Raw genomic sequence first — 10,826 nt, 5'->3', positions numbered from 1 at the left:
CAAGCTCCTGACCAGATCTTGAACTCTACCCCACCCAGTGCCCAACATAAGCTTTCTCGTCGTAGGAGCTCTAGGTGTGGGCTGAAGAAATGATAGTTGTCCCTTAGCTTTATAAACTCCCCATCATCTGCCATCCAGAAATCCGACTTTGTGCACAGACCTCCTGGGATTTCTTGGAGATGAAAGCATCTGGGGAATTCCTGGAGATTTGGGAGACTGTGGGTGCCGGGGTGAAACATCCTTCCTAACGCATAGGTGCTTTGTTGGCCTGGGGACCTCGCTCTGCAGGTGGGGACACTCCCGGCAGGATTTAGCCCTGCTACACCTCAGAAGGGGCCGACAGGGGTCCAACCCGTAGAGACAGCGCTGGGAATGAACCCTCTGAGTGCAGGGGGAGAGGGAGAGAGAGCGGTGGTTTTCTCCAGATGTGTGTCAGTTACACATGTGTTCTGTATGGGTCCAGCTGTGTTTCCATCACTGGCTAATAAACCTACAGAAGCACAAATGGTTTGTGTCTAATTTTGGCCCTTCTCTGGGGTTAGAACAGGACAGTAAGAACAGTTGCCTGCAGCCGAAGCATTGGCCTGCCTGGCCCCCGAAGAATTTGGGGCGCTAAGCCCAGGTTTTAGGAAGACTACTAGTATGAGACTGCTCTGCCTTGGCCACAGGATGGGTAGAGCTGGCATGGACACATCAGTGCAAGCGCAGGGGTCAGACGCTAGGCTGCAGGACCAAGTGAGCATGGCAGGGCAAGGGACTGGGCTGTGGCCGGAAGGTTGCGTTGTGAGTGTGGCAACGGGGGAAGCTGATGTGTGTGGCGCATGGGGCAACCTGCCTCGGGCCCTGGGCAGCTTCCCCTTCCTGCCCTGGGGAGGCCTCAGGAGCCCCTAAAAGGCCAGGCGAGCTTGCTACAGAACCCCAGGAAATCACTGCCTCTGCCATCACCGCCCCAATAGCTTTATCCACTCCCCATCGGGCTGCCAGTCAGAAATCTGGCTTTGAACAAAAACCTCCTGGAGTTTCTTGGAGATGAAAGTATCTGGGGGATTCTGGGAGATTGGGGAGACTGTGGGCAGGGCAGTAAGAACAGTTGGCCCTGGGATGGGCAGGATGGGCTCGGCCATGTCCAGGCACTCTGCCCATACACCACAGGCTCTAGGTGAAGCAACGTGGCACCAGGGAAAGGCCATGTGCCTAGAGTCCAATGGTCCCGTGCTGAACTGGTGCTCTCAGCTGTGCGCTTAACCCCTCTGAGTCTCCGCTTTCTCCTCTGCAAAATGGGCATCACTGTGCCTGCCCCACAGAGCTTGCATGGGGTTTCAGTGACATGATTTAAGTGCCTGGCGCACAGTAGGTGCTCCATAAATGATGACTATTGCTATGTAACTCCCCCAGACCCTCCTCTAGCCACTGCTCTTTAGATAAATTCCTAATTCCTGCATTCTGATCGGGACAAAGGTCCTGTGAGACCCAGAGGTCAGATGTGGAAGCGGAGGAAGGGAAGACTGTCCTGGCAACTTTCAGATCGCATCCTGCTGGTCTCGGCTTTAAGAGATGGATCGGGGAGGAGGCTCCACCCAGGCAGGAAGCAAAGGCCTGTCTTTCTTGTGAGGATTTACAGCTGTGGGTGGCACGGGGCCTGCCTGACTCACACTTTATTCAGAATTAGGAATAAGTGACTGCGGGGCCGTGGAAGGAGGTTGGTCAACGCTGGGCTCCTGCCCCTTGGCCGGCGGCCGCAGAGGGCGGGGTTGTCAGGGTGGGGCGGCTGGGATGGCTGGGGCTCAGGGCAGATGGCAGGAAAGGAATTCTGGATGACACACAGAGCCTGTGAGAACGGGCACTACAAAGTCAATGTCACCCCACAGCCCCTGCAGCATAATGACGGTGGGTGTGCGCCACGTGCCGGGCATGTGCCGGGCATGTGCTGGACACTTTACACACGACATATATCATCTCCTTTGCTCATCCCAACAGGCTAATAGGCCGTTACTATTACTACCGTCACATTACAGATGAGGAGACCGAGGCACAGAGAAATGAAGGAACTTGCCTGGGCCGCAGAGCGGTTAAGGCGGGAGACAGGTTTGAGCTTAGACAGGTAACCTCCGTTGCCCGGCTTCTTAACCAGCCACTCCAGCGGTTCTCAGCCCGTCTGCGTATTAGAATCACCCGGAAGGCTTTATAAAGCGAGCAGCGAGAGGACCCTGCTCTCAGAGACTCTGTCTGTATATAGCATCAGTGACCCAACCATATTGTCCTCCTAAGCATCCCTCCCCCTCCTCCTCCCTCGTAACCCGCCTCTCCATCAAGAATCAGCAACCATGAGGACTCCGTGGCCACATGTGGGTGCAAGGGACTCTGGGAAATGCGGTCCTTGCCTGGGCAGCTGCCTCCCAGAGTGGAGTGCACGTTATAGACAAAGGAAGTCTTTGCTGGCTGCCAGCCACTCCAAACCCGGGAGAGAGAGAGAGAGAGAGAGAGAGAGAGAGAGAGAGAGAGAGGGAGAGAGAGAGAGAGATGGAAAAAAGGTTTCTTTCACGGAGGAGGCATCCCAGGTCCCAGCCTTTAGTTTTCGGCTCAACTTGCATTTCTGTTCATCTCATGTTGTCCCACCTTCAAGGAATTAGAGTCCTAGCTGCGGTCACGGTCACACCGTGCTGGCCGAAGCCCTGCAGGTCCCTCTCTGCCTGCTCCTCGCCCCACTCCCAGGCCTACTCCGGCTGCGGTTCTGGGACTTGCCCGCAGTCTGAGAACCACGAAAGCAGGGTTACCTGGAGAGAGATTAGTGAGTCCTCAGGGGGAGCAGACGAGGCCCTCCTTAAGGGCCTGGTGGCTGATGAAGGTGCGGGGGTGGGTGTCTGGCTTTCCCGCTGCCCTGTGTGTGGCGATGAAGCAGCTGATGTGCCCATGTGGAAGTAGGTGGGGGTTCATCTGTCACCCTGGACCTGGCTGGGGCTCAGGAGTGAGAGTCTGCAGGTGGGAAAGGAACTAGGAACTGACCCCGAAGCACACTCTCATTTCATGCATTGGATGTTTACTGAGCACGTCCTGTGTACGCAGGCCGCCAGCCTGTGCTGGGCTCGGAAGCCTTGTTTTCTGCACGGCCATCCAAGGAGCCTGTTGCACACATTTTCCTGATAATAAGCATTTTTTTAATCCTCACCTGGGTATATTTTTTCCATTGATCTTTAGAGAGAGAGTGGAAGGGAGGGAGGAAGGAGAGGAGGAGAGAGAGAGAGGGAGAGAAAGGGAGAGAGAAGCATCGATGTGAGAGAGACACATCGAACCTTCAACCAAGGTATATGCCTTTGACTGGAAATCGAACCCGAGACCCTTCGGTCCGAGGGCCAATGCTCAAACCACTGAGCCAAACCAGCCAGGGCTAATGATAAACCTTTTTTAAAGTTGAAGTTTCTGATACACTTTTTATGAGAAGTCTGCCTACAGCAAAGCCTTGACCAGCAGGTCTGAGCACTTTCCACCCACTGGGAGGAGGGCTGTGGTGTCTCCGTTCGTCCAGAATGATGTGCCCATGGCCGCCACTCCCCTACGACTTGAAGCTCAAACAAGCAATGGACAGATTTCCACCAGGCCCAGGGTAGGCGAGGGGCGGGGCTCCCATTCCCCAAAGTGAATCACCCCTGTTCTGGGCACCAGACCTTGATCTCCCGGTTCCCAGCATTTTCTTGTGATGGTGGCAAGGATTAGGGATGGTTGCTCCCAGAAGGCCAGGGACAGGAGTCACCCCTGGAATTCCTAGAAAGGAACGGACACCCGGAGCACCCAGTGTGGGCACTGTCCCTGCGGGCACTCGGCAGAGTGTCTGCCGTGACCCAGATGAAAAGAAACCACCGCTAAGCCTGTCTCTGAAGCAACTCCGAAGAGTTGAAGGCCAACATGAAAGTGAGTTCCGCAGTTTCTTCTTTGAACCATTCTCGGGTCTTTAAAGGAGTCTCCACATCCTGAGAAACTGCACCTCAGTGTTAATTACATTAATCTGGAACATCCCAATCACAGAAATGATAGCTGCCCCAGGCAGTTCCCAGGGCTCCGGCAAGCAGGGGCGTGAGCGGGGCGGGGCCGGGCATCGTTCAGAAATGCGATTTTATGTGAGTAACACCGCCCAAGAAGGTACGGGACAGCTCAGTCATTATAGTTCTGGATTTTTTTATTCACTTGACACAATCCTCAAGGGATGTGAGGCCACTTACAAAAAGTCAGCCAGCTGATGACTGAAAAGTATAGCAAAGGAAAGACACCAAAGCAGGGGAATCTAGGAAAGATGGGCGGGGGGCAAGGACAGACACCTCTGACCGTGAGAATCAATGTGGTTAAGATGAGAGTTAGGAGCTGAGCTTCCCAGCAGCCCCTGCAGAGAAGGGAACCGGCATTAGCCATGTCACCCTCACTGTCAGGAGGAAGGCAGCCTGCCAGCGATTCCTGCCACCCAGGAGCCTGCGTGAAAGGCGCGGAGTGGTCAGTGTCCCCGACGACCTCGCAGCAGCGAACCCGATGAGAGGTTTCCCGGGGCCGGGCCCTGTCTGCTCGTCTGTCAAAGGTGAACGATGCGCACCTTCCTGGGCTGTTGAGAACTAGACCAGGGCCTGGCAGACGGTAAGCCCCCAACGAATGTTCCTTTCTTCACTTTCCCTCCTTCCCCGTCCCACAGCACTGGTGCCTCACTCACTGTCTCCGGGACGCCACGGAACACTCACACCATATGGTTCGGCACAGGTACTCAGGCCGCGGGCCAGCTCAGGGAGAGATTCGGGCGCTCCAGCCGGGAATGGGCAGCCGTGGACCCTGACGTGAAGAAGCTCACAGAGGAGGAGAGAAGCGGGGCTGGCAAACAGACAAGGCAACACAGCATGGTGAGTACAATTATCAAGGAATAATAGTAGCTATAATAGCTTCCCTTTTTTAACCACTTAAGCTGAGCTAGGTCCTGTACTCGTCAAGAACAGCGTGGGAAAGGAAACCCACAGACACAGCAAGGGGTCCATGCATACAAAAATCCTAAGCAAAGCTCTTAGCAAACTAAATTCAAAAAGGATGCAATGTCAGATTATACAATGCCAGGTCAAATTAAATAGATCCCCAGGAATGCAAGTTTCACCCTGGAAAATCAGTTCAATAGATTAATAGGTCAAAAAAACAACAACAGCAATTTGCACAATCAACTCAATAAATCAGAAAAAAAAAACAGTTGATAAAATTTCCATTTATAACCTTAAAATAAAGCTAAGAATAGAAAGGAACTTCTTTATCCTGACGAAGAGCATCTACAATAATGCTCAGAGGGTGGTTCCCTGACATCCGCGTGGCCTGGGAACTTGTTTGAGATGAAACCGGGAATTGCCTGACCTTCTGGTTCATAGGTCGACACTCAACCCCTGAGCCACACCAGCGGGGCACTTTCTGCTTTTTAATAAGCCCTCCGGGTAACCCTGGTGCTGCTAGACTTTGAGATCCACTGACCTACAAGAAACCCTCATCACAAATCATAATGATGGAATGTTGAAACTCTCCTCCTAGGATCAGAACAAGACCCGGGTGCCCACTGCCGTCACTTCTGTTGAACAGCAAGTTCATTGAGCAGAAAGCTCATGCGGTGCAAGGAGGCAAAAAAAGGAAATAAAAGTTTTTCAAAAATAAATTTTATTGATTTTTATTTTTTTAGAGAGAGAGAGAGAAGGATAGAAACAGTGATATGAGAGAGAAACATCAATCGGGTGCCCGACCCCGGGAATCAAACCTGCCACTTTATGGTGCACGGGAGGATGTTCCAACCAACTGAGCCACACCGGCCATGGCGGAAATACAAGTTTTAAGGATTGGAAAGGAATGATGATATATGTAGAAAGTCCAAAAGAATATCTAATCTATAACAATTAATAAGATGGTTTAGCAAGGCAATCTCTGTAAAACTAATATACAAAATTCAATTGCATCTCTATATTTATGTAGTACAGCATGCAACTGTGCTGGAAACATTCGAGAAGATCTAATGGAGAGAGAGACCATGTTCCTAGATTGAAAGTTCAATATTGAGATGTCAATTCTCTTATGAATTAACGCAAACCCAACTAGAATGGCTATAACATGTGTGTGTGTGTGTGTGTGTGTGTGTGTGTGTGTGTGTAGAACTAGTAAGCGGATTTTAAAATTTATATAGAAGTGTTAAGAGCCAAACATCACTGAGTCCCTCTTCAAGATGAAACGTGAGCTGAGTTGCTCTACCAGGTATTAAGACTTACTATACAGCTATAGCAGCGAAGACAATGGAGAACTTAAGCAGAGATAGACGAATAGACCAATTTCATAGGCCAGAGGGACAGCCATTTCTTTACTGAATAGAAGGAGTTGTTTATAAGCCCTACAGGTATATGGGTCTGTCACCGTTTACATATATTACATGTTTTCTTTTCTCCCAGTGGCTTATCTTTTTTCTTTCTGAATCTGTCTTTTAACAAATAGAAGTTCTTAATTGTTTTGTTTTGTTAATCCTCACTCGAGGATATTTTTCCATTGGTTTTTAGAGAGTGGAAGGGAGCGGGTAGAGGGCAGCTGTGGCAGTAAAGCCTTGCTACCTCCTGGTGGAGGGGGATGTGTGGGCATGGGGGGCAGAGGAAGGAAGGGTCGCTGGGGTAGAGGTCTTAACCCAGTCTCCCAGGTGACCCCATGGTCAGCAAACTCATCAAACTACATGCAAATGTTTCATGTGCATTTTTCAGGGGCAATGTGGCCTCAGCTGCCTTCGGCTCCTTGAAGGTTGGGGACGCCCCTCCCGTCCTATGACAGATGCTGTCAGTGTCCCCCATTGCCTCCCTCCTCAGTTCCGGGGACCCTGTCCCAGCACCAGCACCTGCCCAAGGTTTCTCTTCCTCCAGAGCCTGCCAACCGAAGTGCCAGGGAGTATGTCCCCAGGAACAGCCCTCAGCAATGGCAGGGGGGAGGGGGTGTAAATGCCCAGCTCCCCTGCTCCTGGGCTCGGCTCGCTCTGGGGTGCAGCCCCACCCCACTCTCCAGTGCTCCCCCCTGGGTTCCGCTCATCACCATGCTGGTTACGGTGGTCACCGGCTCACCCTCACACCCTCACTGGCTTCCTGCCTTCCCTGCCTCCCAGATAAACTATGTCCACTCAGACTCTCGCCTCCGAGTCTCCCCCTGGGCGCCCCAGACTAAAAACCCCAGGAGACGGAGAACGCGTGGAGAGTGAGGAGAGACATGTTTTGATTCTGCACCACCTTGCCCGTGACCTAGGCCAGTGACAGCTCCCTCCCGAGCCTCAGTTTCCCCATCCACAAGGAACGGAACGCCAAGGGCATCTCTATTGCTCCCTTTAAGTGCTCAAAAGGGTGAGTGACGCCATAAGAGTTAAGAGCACCTCCTGCGAGCTGCGTGTTCTGGGACAGCTGGTTTTACGTGTCCGCTTGGCCAGGCCATGGCACTCAGATATGTGGTCAAACAGCAGCCTGAACGTGGTGGGGAAGGTGCTTCTGAGATGAGACTCACATTTAACTCGGTGGACGTCACCGTGTGGGTGGGCCTCGTCCAACCAGTTGAAGGGCTAAGAGCAATGACTGGATGTCCTCCAGGGCCGAGGGGGTTCTTCCACAGGCGGCCTTCAGGCTTGGGCTGCAGCATCAGCTCTTCCGGGGTCTCTGCCTGCCTGCCTGCCCTCCACCCCCAGCCTCCACATCCTGCGAGCCAATTCCTTGAAATCGCCCTCTGAGGATCTATACATTGGAACACAGACGTACACATTCTTAGAGAGTTGACTCCTATGGCTTCCTTTTCTTTGATCTTCGTGTTGTGTTCTTTGACGAGGACAGGTCTGTCTTCTGTGTCCCTGCTACCTGGCACCATGCCTGGCACAGAGGGGCGCACAGCAGATGTCTGTTGAATGAGCCTGAATCAGAAGCCTGGAGAGCCTGGGGTCTTTTATTCCCCGCTCCCCAATCGGCTGGTAAAGCCTTGTGGTTAGGGCTTTGCAATCAGCTCAATCTGGGTTCAAACCCTGACTTCTTTCACTACCAGCTGTGTGGCCTTATTCTAGTCATTCACCCTCTCTGAGCCGCATATCCTTGCCTACAGAATGAGATTAATCCTCCCTTCCCCGTGGGGTTGAGTAGAGGGTCTGGTGAGATGGTGCGTGTCAGCAGCTGAGCCTGGACCCTGCCCAGAGCTCAGGGTCCCGTAGTCACTGTTACTGGTTGGGAACACAGACAACAAGACCCTAATATTCCTTGCACAAAGGCACATAAGGAATCCCTAAGTTGGGGGACCAACCTTAAAATCAGAACATCCCAGCACAATCAAGATCTGGTTCCTTAAGGCCTGCGAGAGAGTCTGGCACCCAGCAAGGGCTCAGTGAACTGCGCGGAGGGGTGTTGCAGAAACACAATGCTGTGGCCATTTGGTGCCCGATCAATGAAAACGAGGAGGAGAGCACGACAACGCCAGGGTGTGTGACCGCCCCACGCCTCGTCATCCTGCACCCTCGTCATCTGAGGGCTCTGGCCTTACCGGGCCAAGAGGCATGTTCATGCAAACCCACAGGGCCCTGGAGTGGCAGCCGAAGATGCCTGGCCACCTCCCGGTGAGGAGGGGCCCAGGGAGGCCCGCGGCACCGGGAGGAGCAGGCACTCTCTGCCAAGGCCTCTGTAAATCCATCAGGCAAACAAATCCGGGAAGAGTCCTCCCCGCAGCCTGGCAGCGGAGAATGCAGGGTGTCAGTGTTATTTTAAACCAGGCCTACGTTCAAGTTTGCGTGGCAATGTTTTCTTAACAGAGCTCCAGTTCCAACTTCAAGTTGCTGCCGGAGAGATGTAACCATAGCCAACCAGAAAAAGCAAGTCCCGAACTGCCTGCCAGGCCCCACACACCGGCTCTGGCCCTTTCCCTCCCTAACATCCCTCCTGATCGAAACAGCCCTAAGGTAACATCAGCAACAGAATGGCCAGCATCAGGACCATGTATTCATCTCATTAGGAACTAAATAAACACCAAATACCACGGTCAAAGTAGCAGAAAGGAAAACCCATTGCTGGGAGGGCCAGGGTGACGTGAGCAGTAAACCTCTGGAAAGCAGTTTCAAATATTAGAAATTCTACCTTTAGGGAAATGATCAAGGAAGTAATTCTATTCAGGCAAATGTTTCTTTGGGGAGGGAGGGAGAGAGAGAGAGAGAGAGAGAGAGAGAGAGAGAGAGAGAGAGACTGACTTACGCTTGCTTAAAATGTGAAAACATGTGGACAATATCGACACACTCCCAACTTTCTACCTGATGTTATAGAGAGGCTTGGAGGGTCTTTGTGTTGGAAGGGTGATGGTTTTCCTGGGTTCAAGTTATACCTCTGAAAAAATGAAAAGTTGAGCAGGTTAAGAGCCATTTTTCATAAAGCCAACAGACTACATAATTCCTGTTTATTAGCTGCCTCTTTCTCCTAGAAAAAGGAACTCCATGAAGGCAGGGTGTTGGTCTGTTTTGATCACTTTGTACCCACCGTGCTTAAAACAGTGCCTGGCACACAGTAGGCACACAGTAGGCACACAGTAGGCACACGATAGATATGTGTTGAATTAACAAACCTGCTTTGGTTTTTTCTCTTTGTGGCTTATTCACAGCTGATTTAACCTTCAACTTGCTGAAGATAAAAAGGGAAGAAAGAAAAAAAGGAAACTACCCCCAAGGAACCTCAGCCTTGGGGTAGAGCCCAGGCTTCCTGCTGACTTGCTGTGTGACCGTGGGCGTGTCACACACCCTCTCTGTGCCTCGTCTCCCATCCACAGAACTCGGCCTGGACTTGGTGTGCTCTGAGGGCCCCTAACGCTGACAATTGATGGTGTCCTCCTCCAGCCTCCATTAGAAGCTCAAACTAGTCCCAATCATATGACCAGCCACAAAAATGGGGTTTATTAAGACCTACTGTGTGCAAGCAGTCCTGTGGATGCACCAAGGTACCAGGTCTGGCCATGGCAGCTGCTGGCACAGAAAATGGAATTTGAGCCTGGAGAAGGCGGTTTTGGATCCTGGGACCCATGTTATGGGCTGTGGGGTCTAGGGAGTATCATTTAGCTTCTCCGAGCCTCAGAGGCCTCATCTATAACGTGGGCATCATGCTGGGACCCACCTCGTGGGGATGCTGCAGGAAGCAGGATTGGAACTCAGGCCTGCCTAACCCCACCGCCTCCGGATCCCCAGGTATGATGCCTCCTTTGGGTGCTCCCTGCTGGGACTGCTCATCCACCCACCTCTCCCACCACTGGCCCAGGTGCAAGCACAGCTCTGTGGCCAAGTCAGTGTCCCATTGGCAGATGTGACCCACCTGCAATGTCTAGTCTGACAGCCAGACAGCAATGTGCAGGGAACGCTGGCTTCCCGCTCTGCTACACGCTAGCTGTGGCGCCTTTCTTCTCCAAGCCTCTATTTTCCCTCCTATAAAATGGGTAGGTAGTCGCAATCAGCTCCTATATACCTCGTACTGCAGTAAGAAGTAGATATTACAGCCCTAGCTGGTTTGGCTCAGTGGCTAGAGTGTCACCCTGTGGACTGAAGGATCCCGGGTTTGATTCTGGTCAAAGGCACGTACCTTGGTTGCAGGCTTGATCCCCGGCCACCAATCAATGTGTCTCTCTCACATCGATGTTTCTCTCTCTCTCTGTCTCTCCCCCTCCCTTCCACTCTCTCTAGAAATCAATGGGAAAATATCCTCAGGTGAGGATTAACAACAACAACAAAAGTAGATGTTGTATACAATCAGAAAAGCTCATGCCACGCGGGCAGGCAGCTAATATGTCTCATACTCGGAGCAGGATGT

This window comes from Myotis nattereri (genome assembly GCF_964212035.1).
Source record: "Myotis nattereri genome assembly, chromosome: 3".
Lineage (NCBI taxonomy): Eukaryota > Metazoa > Chordata > Mammalia > Chiroptera > Vespertilionidae > Myotis > Myotis nattereri.
This window is presented reverse-complemented; position numbering follows the sequence as displayed.